This window comes from Neolamprologus brichardi, chromosome 9 (assembly GCF_056152115.1).
Source record: "Neolamprologus brichardi isolate AB-2024 chromosome 9, ASM5615211v1, whole genome shotgun sequence".
Taxonomy (NCBI): Eukaryota; Metazoa; Chordata; class Actinopteri; order Cichliformes; family Cichlidae; genus Neolamprologus; species Neolamprologus brichardi.
Window position 1 is genome coordinate 684,845 of NC_142112.1, and position 14,185 is coordinate 699,029.

The following is a 14,185-nucleotide window of genomic DNA, read 5'->3' on the forward strand; positions in this document are numbered from 1 at the left end:
TTAGCCGTCAGGGCTGGGGGGCTGGTAGGAGGTGCTAGCTGTCAGATTGGGGTCTGGGATGCAGGGCCTCCCTGCTACTGCAGATAAGGAGGTGGTCCGCTTGCCTCCACCCCAGAGAGAAGGGTTACATCTCCTGGGTCTAGGTGCGGCTTGCCCCTCTGGGGGCGGGGGTACCTGGACCTGGGATATAGAATATGTTTGGGGAGTGTGACTGTCTGTGCAGTGTCTATCTGTGTCTGTCTATACGTTGGGTGAGTGCCGAGTATTTGGTTGTGTATATGGGGGCGGGAATGCACGTTTGTGTCCGCGTGCGCCTGTTCGTCTGTGTCTATATGTCAGGTTGGGTCTTAGACTCCACCTCTCTGAGAACATCTCAGGCCCTCCAAAGTATGGAGGCCTATCTCCCCTCACCACACTCCCTGCTGGTGGCTGATGCCCTCAGACATTGGTGTGTTGGTGGTCCTTGTCGTCTGGGGCTGGGCACTCATGTATGTACCGGCTCACTCCTGGTGGCCGATTGGCGGGGCCTGGCGCCTGTGGCCTGGCTGGGCCCCTTCCAGGCGATGGGATGCCCTCGGGCCTCTGGCCTCTGGGCTTGAAGCTCGGTCCTCTCTGGCACAGCTGGCTGCCGGCAGAGCCCGCGGGCACACCACTGCAACCCCCTCTGGCCTCTGCTCCATAGCTGCTGGGTGACATCTCGTTTGGGGCTCTACTCAGCTCTTCCCAGGAGGGTGGAACGGTTCCCCCCCTTTTGGTGGTCCTCCTCAAGTCCTTGTACTCTGGGGCCTCTGGATATCTGGGGCCTGGATCTCCTCCATACCTGCTTCATCCTGGGGGACGGGGCTATGGCTCCCCACACTCCCTAGCAGATCGTTACATCGACAAACCTTTGGAATGCAAGCATGCATTTCTCTCTTGGCTCTCAGCGAAGGCGGTCGCACTTTCTCCTCTCCTCCTTACCCTTATCTTCCCTGCTTAGCCTCTGTGTCCTTGTCTGTCTCATGTGCATTACTTTCCCTGGAACAGTCTCTCACTGTCGTTCTCTAAAAACCTAAAAGAGAATTATGGATTTGATCAACTGGTCTCTGAATGCTATTGACACCCTCTTCTCAACGAGAAGTCTGGGCTCGGGAGAGCCCGAGTTCCCCGGAGGGACTTTCCCTGCCGGTTACACGATGGACGGGTGGCAGAACTGGAGAGTCATGTGCCTGGCGGGACTGTCGATCGAGGACGCTGAAGATATTTACCTATTCGGAACCATTCTTGCTGATCGGAGCTGGCATGGCCCTGACTTATCGGAAAAATAAGAGAGCGGAACCGGCTGTTCAAACCCCCCCAAAGCTGCCCGCTGGAATCGAAGCGACGGGACGAGGCGCGACCTCTCACAACGAACGCAGCATGGTTAACACCTTGGAGACGCTTACAGCTGCTGTGAAGGCTCAAAACAACACCATTGAGCGTATGGTGGGATACATCAGAGAGGGCCCTGCTCAAAATGACAACCTTGAGCGAAAGTTGGATCACATCACAGAACGGATCACTGCAGTTGTGAGGTCTCAGACTCAAAAGAATGACAACACCACGGATCAGAAGTTTGATACCATCATGGGGAGGCTCGCGGCTCTCCAATGGGAGATCGAGAGACCAGCATCAGTGTGTTAAGATCAGCTTGAAAATTCTTGTGAGCTGCTCGTTTGGAAAGAAAATCAACAAATTCGGGATAAAAATGCAGACACCACCACGGCACCAGCTGTATAGGCCCAAGGCTGAAGCCGGACAAACACTCCCTGATAACGACTGTGATATGACTATTCTCCCCATCCCATGCAAGGACACCTGGATTGGCTGGAGGACTGTTTACTTAGCCTGATAGGGCGAAGGACACTGTCTCAGCTGAACTATGGACACGCACACACACACACTTACACTGATAAGCACTCACTCATCTCCCCCCCCCTTTTTCCAACGCCTTCGATGCTTCTTGTCCCCCGGGAACACGAGGCGGGTCTGGGCCCGCGCTGTAAAAGAGACGGCACTGTGGAAGGATTGCTGCTGTGTTGCCTGGGGCTACTCCTCATCCCCTACCCAACCCTGTGGCTTGTTATGTCTTATTAATGTTGTGACGTGGACATTCATGTGCTTTTTTGTGCAGAGGAGTTTTTTTTGTTTCCTGTTCTCGTGCTGTCCTACCATGGAAGCACAGCATGAGTGGAGGTCTCTTTTTTTTCCTCTTGTACCTTCCCGTTGTGTGGACATTTCGGTGTTTTTCTGTAACGCTACCTATCTCCGACTTGTAACCCCATGTAATGTTTGTGTCTTGTGTGTAAGGTCGGGGGGGGTCTCCATTTCGCAGCAGGGCAACCTGTATGTGACAAATAAAGGCTTTCATTCATTCATTCATTCATTCATTCATTCATTCATGCTGATCCACACAGCTATGCACACAGGTGTACACACGGGTGTTCACAGACGCGGACTACACCTTTCTTGGCTGCTGCCTCAAAGCACATTGTGCGCTGTCTATCTTGCGTGCTACACAATATCGTTTAATATTTAGTATCTACTGTTATCTACTGCTAGCTAGTTTATTGTGATGGTGCTGTTTTTATTATGTTGCTCTTTTTTTTGTTTGCTTTCTCTTTTGTTTTTTTTTCTCCATACAGGTGATCCAGGTGTTTTGTTTGTTTTTCTTTCTTTCTTCCCCCCTTTCTCACCGTCTCTTCTCCCCTCTGATTTTCTCTCCCTCTCTTTCTTTCATTCTTTCTCCCTGTCCTATCCCCCAGTCATGTCTGTCCCGTTTGAAGCAACCGAAAATAAAATAAATTCATAATTATAATAAAGGTCAATCAAATGGACCAATGGGGCAAGGCCATGATGATCCACTTGGTAAAATAAATCCGCTTGGCATCTTTCTTGGCCTTAAGACAACAATTCTGATGGCTAAAGATCCAAACGGGACACAAAAAAACAAACAAAAAAAAACATATCAATGAGATGCTGTACAGTACAATCCTAGTGACACATGAGAGGGATAACGACGGCTATTCAACATCGTTACACGACACATTCGAGCTGCATGACGCAGACAAAGTGACTAAATCATCTTTTTTTGTGGTTTATTGTCTTCAAACCAGCAGACAAAGACGATGGCAGAAGATGTTTGGAGAAGAACTTCAGACCATGTACTGAAAAGGTTTTTTTGTCTTGTTATCAAAAGACATTAGGAGTGACGACTTCTACAACTCGTTGTGCTGAAGTCTAAGAAGTCACAGTGTTGATATTCAACACAAAGAGAAAAGCTCACTAGTTTGAATTTATTTACAATTATAGTTTTTATAAATTCTGACTGTAAACAGCTTTTACATCTTTGATATTGTTTGACACTCGATATCAGGTGATGGTATTTAATTTAAAGGTTTCTTTGTCCCAATGAGCCATTTACACTGACCAGTGTCAATTTAACTGTAACACATTCATTATTTAGATCCAACATTTCTAAGAGAAATAACTGAATGTAAAAAATGGCAGCCCTCAGGCCAGGTTCAAATGATAGAGATATATGCATGCATTATGAAATTTATGTATCCCAGATAATTGTTGTTCATCTAGTCATGGCAGACCCCCCCTTCCTCCCAAGTTAACTGCAAAAGTTAAAAGTTAAAAGAACTAGTGGGGGTATCTACACATTCACAACCAGTGTGGGGTAAAAGGAGCCATCAAAAAGCTGTCAGCCTCCACAGCTACAGCTAGAAGAGTTAGAAACTCTACTTATGGAGAAACCCTTAGAGAAACTTTCTAAGTCTAACAGGGGACAGGTACTCCTGCCCAAATAACATGATATAACCCCACATACAGCCCAGACATAAAGTGAACCAAGTCCTCTAGTTAAAGACAGCATGGGTCCAAATGCATGTAACCAGCCTGCACCAACCTGGCATTTCTTCCTCCTGAATTAAAGGAATGAATGGATGAAAGTTAAATGACTACAAACCTAAAGCCACTAGTTCCCACACTGGAGTTCCCTGACACTGTGTTAATTGTACTGAAGAGTTGTAACAAGCTAAGCTACCTGAGACACTGCATTGAATTATTGTTTATTAATTATTTCAGCTGACTGGTTTCAGCTCAGATGTTCTGCTTTTTCCTTTCAGTAGATCAAAGCAGCTCGTGCTCTGTCTGCTTCCATTTGGATGGCAAGAAGAAGAAGAAGAATGCTTCAGCGAAGTCTCAGTGAACAGTCATTGTCACACACTGCATGTGGTTTTAAAAGCAACATGTCTGTTCACTAGGGGCTGGTTTTGATAATCGATTCATCGATTAAAATCGATTCTGGCTTGGATAACGCGATATCGATTCATTAAAATCCTGAATCGATTTTTTAATAGAAAAGTATTTTGCCCAAAACGTCAGAAATTCGGGTGAAACCTAACAAAATTTCAACAACCACCAAACAGCTAAAACAGTAAGTGAGAGCAGGAACACGGATTCTGCACAAAGACGTAAACACAAAGCACGGACCCGCCGATGGGTCAGAATCATTGAGATGTCATCTTTCTCACCTGACGGGACGGACACGGTCGGGGCTGAAAGCCGACAGCTGTTTCGGCGGGTCCGCGCTTTGTGTTTACGCCCTTTTTGCGCTGATTCTAAAGCTGTTAGTTTTATCTCTCTCCAAACAATATTGACCGAACCAGCAGCAAAAGAAGATCCAAATTACGCTTCACATAAACATCGTCATGAATTCACTCTGACTTTTGCTGCTTTGCTTCCACCTCGATAAAATCACACTTCATGCACAGCTCTCTCTCTCTCTCTCTCTCTCTTAGTGTACTTCAAGAACAGTTTCCCGTCTAAAAATCTGTTTTCTGCATTATTCGCTTGCTTGTTACGCACAAGTCTACCGTTGTTTACAGTGCTGTCGGACGTTGTTTTTTTTTTTCCTTTTACTTACTTCCGAAAAGAAAACCTAATTTCTGCCGTTCAATACTGAACAAATTTAAACTTTTTAAAATTATGCAAAATGCAAAACGCTTAGCCGTGTCTGTAATAAAACCGCTGTAACTTCAGAGGTAACGTTCATATGTTGATTAATGGTTTTCTTTCGTTTTTGATCTACTGCAGAATATTTTTATAAAATCCCAGGCCAGGAAAACCACCTTCATGTTTTTCTGTGTTTTATCTTCAGCTACTTTGACACAAAGGCATCTGCTGTGATGCTCACACCTTTGATAAAGTCTTGCGAGTGTCAGCTTCCTTTTTATAGATACAAAAATATGTAAATGTACTGATCTGAATTATGATATTTCTGACTGTCTGAGGAAGAATTTCCCAGATTTAAATCGAATTGAATCGAATTGAATCGAATTAAATCGACTCGTGGATCGAATCGATTCAGGGCCTTGTGAATCGGAATCGAATCGATTCTAGAAATCAGTGACGATACCCAGCCCTACTGTTCACCACAACAATCGAGATGTGTAATATTAGTGCAGCTACGGTTTGTTCTTGAACATCAGTTCTGTTTTCTACTTTGACCACTTAGACCAAGAAAGTTTTGTTTTCAGATTGTTTCTTTTAAATCTATAAAGCACCTGTTCATTTTTTATTACAATGAGTTTCACATAAATGTTAGTGTTTCCTTTATGATCTTTTAATGCTTACACTACACTGTACACGTCTACATTAGAGACATTTGTGTTACCTATTTATGAAACTGGGCTGCTTGACTACGATTTGGAAATGGATGCAAAATCACACGGATCGTGCTATTGTTTGTTTTTTAATATGATGCACTGAACACAGGAGGTGTCTGGCTAAGCAAAGATTAATCTGATCCCATTTCTACCTGTCTCTACTGTTTCAACTGACATTTGCTTAACTGTAACTGTCAGGATATATATTTATTCCAGCTCTCATAGGGCAAAAGAATTACTCGGACTTGTCAAATGTTCTTTGATTAGATACACAATGTAAAGTTCAGAATTTTCTTACAAATAAAACTATAATGACAAACATGAACAGCTGTGCTTATTTCTGAGACATGAATGTTTGTAAACAACTTTATATTTTGAATGTCTTCATATTTAGACAGTTTACAACAGAAGGCAAGTATATATAAATATAAAACTATATTGAAGTAATGTCTTTACCCTGTGCAGCGTGTGTGGACGCTGTGCACGCAATCACCTTATTTACTGTAGTAAACGTGCACCACCAGCTCACGTGACTGACTGTCTCCATAGAATAGAATAGAATAGAATAGAATTCAACTTTATTGTCATTGCACATGCACAGGTACAGGGCAACGAAATGCAGTTTGCATCCATCCAGAAGTGCTTTAGTGATATAGATATATTACAATATATATTAGCAATAATATAGATATGTGAGTATATTACAGAAATGGGTCTATTATGGTATGTTATAATGTACACGGTATGAAGTATGTTAGGAATATTCTATAACTATAAGTATGTACAGGCTGTAGTGAGTACAAGCTATGTACAGCTATGTACAGGCTATGAACAGGATATAAATATGAAAATAAGAAAATAAAAAAAATAAAAATAAAAAAACTATACAGAAATCTGAGATATACAGTTATACAGAAATGTGAACTATGCAAGTTCTAAACAGTTGTAGGATTGTAGGATTAAAAATTATCGTATGATTATTTACACAGAACTATACAGTAGTGCAGTTAAGATAAGTGAGATATGTGGATAATTTCTACAGAGGCTATATAAAGTGCTAGTGGTTGTGAATGGTGGTTCAGTCCATGTTATTATTGTGTGTTTGAGGGTACAGTTGTCCATTGTGTGTGTGTAGGTGGTTGTGGATGTGTGTATGTCCAGTCCATGAGTTTAACGTGGGTCAGATGTCAGGAGGCAGAGTTCAGGAGTCTGACAGCTGTGGGGAAGAAGCTGTTCCGGTACCTGGTGGTCTTAGTCCGGAGGCTCCTGTAGCGCCTCCCAGAGGGCAGGAGGGTGAAGAGTCCATGTGATGGGTGACTGGGGTCTTTGATGATTTTCCCAGCCCCTTTCAGACACCGCTTCCTGTAGATGTCCTTTATGGCAGGAAGTGGTGCTCCGGCGATGCGCTGGGCAGTTTTCACGACCCTCTGCAACGCCTTCCGGTCCGAGGCAGAGCAGTTCCCATACCAGACTGTTATACAGTTGGTTATACTGTTATACAACATGGTTTCATCGTATATTATTAGCTATTTAAACAGCTTCCAAAGATACCGCCATAGCTCTCTGCAGCTGTAACACTTTCACGCTTTGCAAATCGTTTCATGTTTTTGATAGTTATGAAGAAAGAATACGCTTTTAAAGACATGCTAGGCTGTTGCTATGGTGGTTGCTGTGGACTAGGGTGGATCGCGCGTCCGATTCCTGTTATTAGCTGTCCGCCGTTCCATTTACAAGTAGTGACAGTCTGCCATAACTCGAACTCAACTTTGTTCTGTAATTAAAGGCATTTTATAGCCGCTCATGACACGCACGCACGCGCACGCACACACACACACACACACACACAAAGCACTTTGCCTCACAATGACAGTGCAACTTTACTAAAACCTTTAAAGTATCTGATGTAGGATAGAAATATGAAGCAACCAGAGATTTAATGATGAAGACTCTGGGTTCTGTAGTTCACGTTTTACTGTCCTGAATGACTCTTTGCATATAATTTATTGAAGAGGAGTTTAGAATGCACTTTACATTTAGACTGTTGCTGTTTAATTTTTTGCATTGTTACTGTGTTATGTCATGAATAAGGTTCACCTGCTGGGGGGTTGATGGATCAGCTGGACAATACAGTCAAAGACAGACTTCATTCATCATATGCAAGAATCCTAGTTGGATTTTTGTTTCCACTCATATTTTTGAACCACATATTGAAAACAATTCTGACAGACTGGATACCTGGTCAGGGTGTACATTACCTTGTACTCAAGCATCCCAGGTCAGAGCCCTGCCCCACCATGAGCCTGGGTGGATACGTGGTTATAATATAAAAGGACTGATAATGAATATGAATATTTCATGAAAATGAAAATGAAAATCGAAAATTCATGAAAATCTAATTATAATACAAATTCCTAGGTGTTTGTTATATCCAGCAAGAGTAATATTGATCACATATGTCTGAAACCCTAACCCTAGCTCAACAGCCCACATTGCCCTGGACTGTCAGCATTATTACATGCTGTGAACATAAGTACCTTTGATCACAGTTTATGTTGTAAAAGAGAAGGAATATTGAAAAAAAGATCAACATTGTGATATTATTTCTTCCAAACTGACGAGAAACATGCTTGTCAGACTCTCACAGCAAAGGATCAGACTCACTGTGCATGACGGCTCAGGCCAATGATGTCTGTTAGATTTTCAGCTGTTTAGTGCTTCTGTACAGTTAGGGTCACCGTCTCTATTTCAGAATAATTAATATGCGGAAAACACTAAAAGTTGATTGTCTTCCAATATTCTAACATAATTAGAAAACTTTGTAAGTACATATTGTTACAGTCATAATGCCAATATGATTCTTCATAACTCCTGCTTTAAAATACTGAACTTTAAAATTTACCTGATGAAAGATAATTTACAGTGGCACTCTGTCAGGATCATTCTGACTATAAGATCACTGTATTAACCTGAATCCTTCTGAAATGTGCTGTGAATGAATGCTGATGCAACTCACTGTGGGAAAGCTGTTAATAAAATGAATCTGTGACACATGCAACACATTCACAGAGGAAGAGGACACAAAGGGAGGACACGCAGAGGCTGTGTTGAAGTCAGAAATACAAATCTTTAGTCAAAAACAGGCGGCGGTTACAAACAGGAAGACAAGCAGTCCATCAAACAGTCTGCACGGTCAAACATTCAGAGAATTCAAACAGCAGTAAAAAAATAACTGGACACTGAAAAACTTAAAGCAATGTGTGACGCAATAAAAGGAAGCAGCGCAGTATATTCACTGAATTATCATTAATTACAAAAGAGAAAAACGACGATTTCTAAGGATTATTTTCTTAATTGGATTTAGAGTGTGGCTGGTAAAGATGGAAACATACAGAATGTAAACTGTGTGAGTTTGGTGAACTTTGTTAGTAACAAATGAGGTAAAAACCCAAAACAGACAAAGCACAGAAAGAGGCTCTTAGTATTCATTAATAATTAGAAAGCATCTAAACATTCTGGTCGTGGATTTTTACAGTCTTAGTTCCACTCGCTGTCATCATTATAATCATCACGATCAATGGCGAGGTCCTGAGGTGGGCGGGGCTGTCTCTGGTGATGTCACCATGAAGGAACAGTGTCTGGCACATGTTGGTGAAACATCCCAGTACTGGTTTAGTTTCCTCTCCAGCTGTTTGACATTTGACACTTCAACATTAAGGGGAAGAAGAAGAAACAGTGTTAGGTCAGGTGACCACATGGTTTCTAAAGTAACTGACAGGAAGTAACTAGGCTGTTAGAAATGGATGGCATGTGTTTAGAGTTACTGTAGTTAGGTAACTCTACTTACCAAAAGCAGCAGCACACAGATGACAGATCAGATGCTGAATGTTGCAGGAGCATGCTCATGTGTGGTGGTCATTCAGGTTACACAGGCCAAGACTGATATCCTGCCCATCTGAGAGTGGGTGAACTCAGTCACCCAGTCGCTTGCGTCTGTCTTTCTTATCCTCCCTCACTGGTGTCTGATCTTCTTTTCTGTGCCTCTTTGCTGACTTTATCAACGCCCAAATAGGATAACCGCATGTTCTGAGTGCTTCCTTTACATGTGTGTGTTCCTTCTTTTTTCCTTCAGGCTTAGAGGGAACATGTTCTGCCCGGTGGTGTAGGGTCCTAATTACTCCAAGTTTGTGTTCCAGAGGGTGGTGGGAATCAAAGAGGAGGTACTGGTCCGTGTGTTTGGGCTTCCGGTAAACTTCAATGTTGAGGTTGCCATCAGGGGCGTCACTAGGTTTTAAGGACAGGGGGGGCTTAGCCCCCAAGAGATGCACACGATATGAGCGAATGTAGTTAATGAGCAAAAAATTTCACAAAAAGAAAACAAAGACTGAGAAATTGCTTTCCTACTTTTTTGGACAGATTAAACATCCTAGGCCACCAATAGATCTATTGTTTTTTTCAGTCTTTTTTATAATACAATACAAAAAGAAAACAGAGGAAATGTGTTTGCTGCATCAATAACAAGAGAAAAACTGAAAATAAAAAAGTACATCGTTTTTATGGTTTTTATTTTATCACCAGTTACTTGGTCGGTGGAAGAATCAAAGAATGCCTTCTGTTTTTAAGAGTGACAAATTGGTTCTCTGTTGTGACTTATCCAAAGTGTCAAGAGATTTATTCTAAAGACACTTCTTCAGCTAAGAATCTAAAGGTAGAAACACACAGACGCTGCAGCATTTACTTGCAAGGGCATGATCACAGAACGTTCACACCAGAGTGGGGGCCCTGTGATGTGTGCTCTGTTCCTGCATTTGTCTTTATTTATATACAAAAGTAATACAACAGTGAATACGTCTATTCATAAACAGAGGAATGTTAGTGTGTAGGGAGTGAAGATAAGAATGGTTCAGGTGTATGTGTGTCTGTGTGTGATTCTGATGACCCTATTCTGATTCAGCTATTATAGTGAGAAAGAATTTATAAAAACAAGTCTTGTAGTGGACAACAGTCATAAAAAGGTCATCATGCAGTATTCTATCATATGCAAACTTATATCACTAAAAGCTTATACTGACTACTAAGTACAATTTTATATTGACATTCCCTCCTGTTGTCACGTATAACTTTGAAGTGAGATAACAGCATGTAACATCTTGTTGTACATTTCTGTCACACCATCATTAATCACGCAAAGTCTTCAAGTTCCAACAGGTCGGGGTCATCATCATCATCATTTGTCACGGCTACATATGCAGCAACAGTGGAAACAATTATGCAGTTAATCATGAGCTTTAAACATGGCAGGATACATGTTACAAATCACAATATAAAAGTAAAAATACTCCAACTCCAATGAGTAGTCTTTTTAGCACCTGTTGCCAGGAGCCAGTGGAAAACCAAGAAAACCAGTCACTTGTATCACTTACATAGTCCTGATTTTGGGCCTGCTGGATCTGTTTCAAGGCGTTCAGGGCATCAGTCATGTTTGATGAGTGTAAATTGTCTGGTATGTAAGTGCAGCAGGTGTTGTTGAAGAGGACGCAAAGTCCCCCTTTTTCTGCTAGTATCATATCCAAAGCTACTTGATGTTGCATCACCGTGATCCGTAATGCATCAGTTTCCTCGTTCTGCTGTCCGTTGATTTTGCACGAAGTGTTCAAGAAGAGTCCAAAACGGTAGTCCAGAGATTCAATCCTCAACATGTTTTTTCCGGTTCCCACCCAGGGGAACAATGAATGGAGTACTTTCTGTCCGGTAGTCCACAGTTTGGATGGATGTATTCCGGTTTGTCACATTGAAGTTGGTCCAGAAAAGTTGATCACATGCTCCTTTATCAAGTACAACGTCTTCAACTGTGATTTTCTTGTGTTGTAACCCTCCTTGAAGGTTGACATGAAGAGTGTAAAAGGTAGATGGGTTTGTCTCTTCGAGGATGATTTGGCTGTGTTGGAATCCAATGCCAGCGAAGCTAGCGGCACACTTGGCTTGTGTGTTGTTCATGTATTTGCCATACAGTGTAGGGTGTGTCGATTTGCTGGGCATATAAGAACAGACATAACAGTCTATATTTTCCGATTCTGCCCTAGTCCTGTCGTGGATGTAGCGGTACCAGGTGTTGTGGCCATTTTTGTTGAATGTTTATAAAATGCAATTTGTATTAAGTTTTGTTTTTTCTTTAAAGTTGTAAGAATATGTTGACCTAGTTTTGTTATGTAAATTTGTAATTCATTTTATTGGAAAAGGTTTTGGAAAGTGATTGGTTTATTGGCTTGAGGACCCTCCCATTAATCACGGGATTAAGAGCACCCGGGAGGGGTGTGGTAAGGATATTTTTTTGTTTGCCAAATGTCTGATGGGAAGACGGGAGGGTTAGAAAATGATTTTTTGACCACTTTTGAAGTTGTTAAAGCAAATTAAGTTAACTTTCATTTAATTTCAAGTTTTAAGAAGTTATTTGGTTGATTTTTGTTTATAATTTTGCACGAAATAAACGCTATATGATTTTAAAACAATGGAGTCAGAAGTGCGTTCTAAAACAAACCTCCCGTTGCCACCCGCGGCCTTTTCTTGGACTTTTTTGGTGTTTGGAACATAAAAGGCCGTGACACCAGGCATTGTTCATCCAAGGGTCGATGTGGTCTTGCGTCATGTCTCTTAGGTGGGAGTTGTCATGCGTCCATCTTCTCTGTCTGCCTCGTGGTTCAGCTGTTGTTGGCATAAGCTGGGGTCCTGTAAGGGTGAGCGTCGTAGTCAAGGTAACCAACAGGGTCCACCTTCCCATGGTTGCACACAGGTCCATCACACCTCGCACCTGGCTGCCCTAGAGTTGATCAGTGGCTGGAGGTTGAAGTGCGAGCAATTCCCTACGGGCGCCCAATTAGCACTTCCCCCTCACCACTGAAGCAACCAAGTGAGGGTGAAACTTTCCTAGTTGATTTATGTGGAGGAAGTGGAATCCTCTGGGACCTCGACCTTTTTGCAGTGGCTCTGATGTATCCAGAAGGGTCGCTCCGCAGTTGGAGTGGTCAGAAGCACTTGGAATGGACCCTCCCACCGTGGTGAGCTCCAATTTTTCCTTTGGAGTACTTGGACAAGGATCCAATCACCTGGCTTCAATCTGCAAGAAATAGGTGAAAAAGAGTCTTGCGACAGTTTATTGTTCAAAAACAACTTCTCTGTTTGTCAACAATTGAGTCATCCAATCTGCCAGAGTGGTTTCACAGATTGATTTATCTAGTGGCTCACTAATAACTGTCACGGTTTGGCATGGCAAACCGTGGGGGGTGTGGGGAAGGAGGACCCAGGCGCGGTGCTCTATGTACAAGCAGTCCGTTTATTTACAGTGAAAACTGTACACACAATAATACATCCCCGTGTGCTCCCGACTTCCACTCCTTGTCTTCTCCCAGTGTTTGTGCTCGTGTATCCGCTCCCTCGTGCCAGTGCACTCTGTGTCTGCTGCCCTCTAGTTCCAGCAATCCTCTTGGGAAAAACAGAGGCAGCCGTTAGTACCCTCATCTACACAGGTAGGCTCACACAAACGGACCAGCTGGAGAACTGACAGGAAGTCTCACGAAATGATCCTGCGTCGGTGGGAGCTCCAAGACTCTCTTAAGTAGCTCCCCCGACGAGGCTTCATCCTCGCCGTCGCCTGGTTCAGCTTCATCCTCGTCGTCGCCTGGTCCTTCTGCCTCGGCTTTGCTTGTTTCAGCTTCTGCCCCATCTGGCCCTGTGGTTGCCACGCCACCATCTCGTCCACGCCTAGCACGGCCGGCTTTTCCGTGGTCGTCTCCTCAACATTGCCAGCCACTTTCCAGGCCTTTGGTTGGACGTCATCGAGGGCGGCCCCCTGAAAGAGGCCGTCGCCACCGCCACTGCCTTCGGCGTGGCTGGCCTCCGGACTTGCCCCGTCACCGCCGCCACTGCCTTTGGCGTGGCCGGCCTCCGGACTTGCCCCGTCACCGCCGCCACTGCCTTCCGCTTGGCCGGCCCCCGGACCAGAGCTGTCGTCGCCGCCATTGCTGTCCGCACGGCCAGCCCCCTGAACTCTTTCTACGTCGTTGCCGTCCGCACGTCCGGTCCCCTGAACTCTTTCTACGTCATCGCTGCCGTTGCTTTCCGCACAGCTGGCCTCCAGACCAGCTCTGTCACCTGGGTCACCCACCTGGTCGGCCCCCCCGACCGTTTGACTTATGAACTTTTGTGTTTGATCTGCTTCCCATGCTCCAGTGTTTTGGTTATGCTGTTGTCTTCGGTTTCAGCTGTTTTCAGTTTATTCACGTCTCCCTGAGTCCTGCAATTTTGGGTCCACCACTTCTGCTTGCCTGCCACACAGCCAACCATGACAGTTCCATTATCTGATCTTATCAGAGTAGGAATTCCATATGTTGGAACAAAATGGTTGCATAGACACTTTGCAACTGAGATTGCGTCTGCTTTTTTCACTGGGTAGATTTCTGGCCATTTTGAGAATACATCTATAATTACTAGAGCGTATT

At 43.5% G+C, this 14,185-nt stretch overlaps 1 protein-coding gene across 9 annotated transcripts in view; it reads right to left on the reverse strand.

Annotated features, from left to right (window-relative positions):
- The window catches only part of LOC118456097 (protein NLRC3-like), a 559,092-nt gene that overhangs the window by 294,852 nt on the left and 250,055 nt on the right, over positions 1-14,185 (reverse strand). The window lies entirely within an intron of this gene.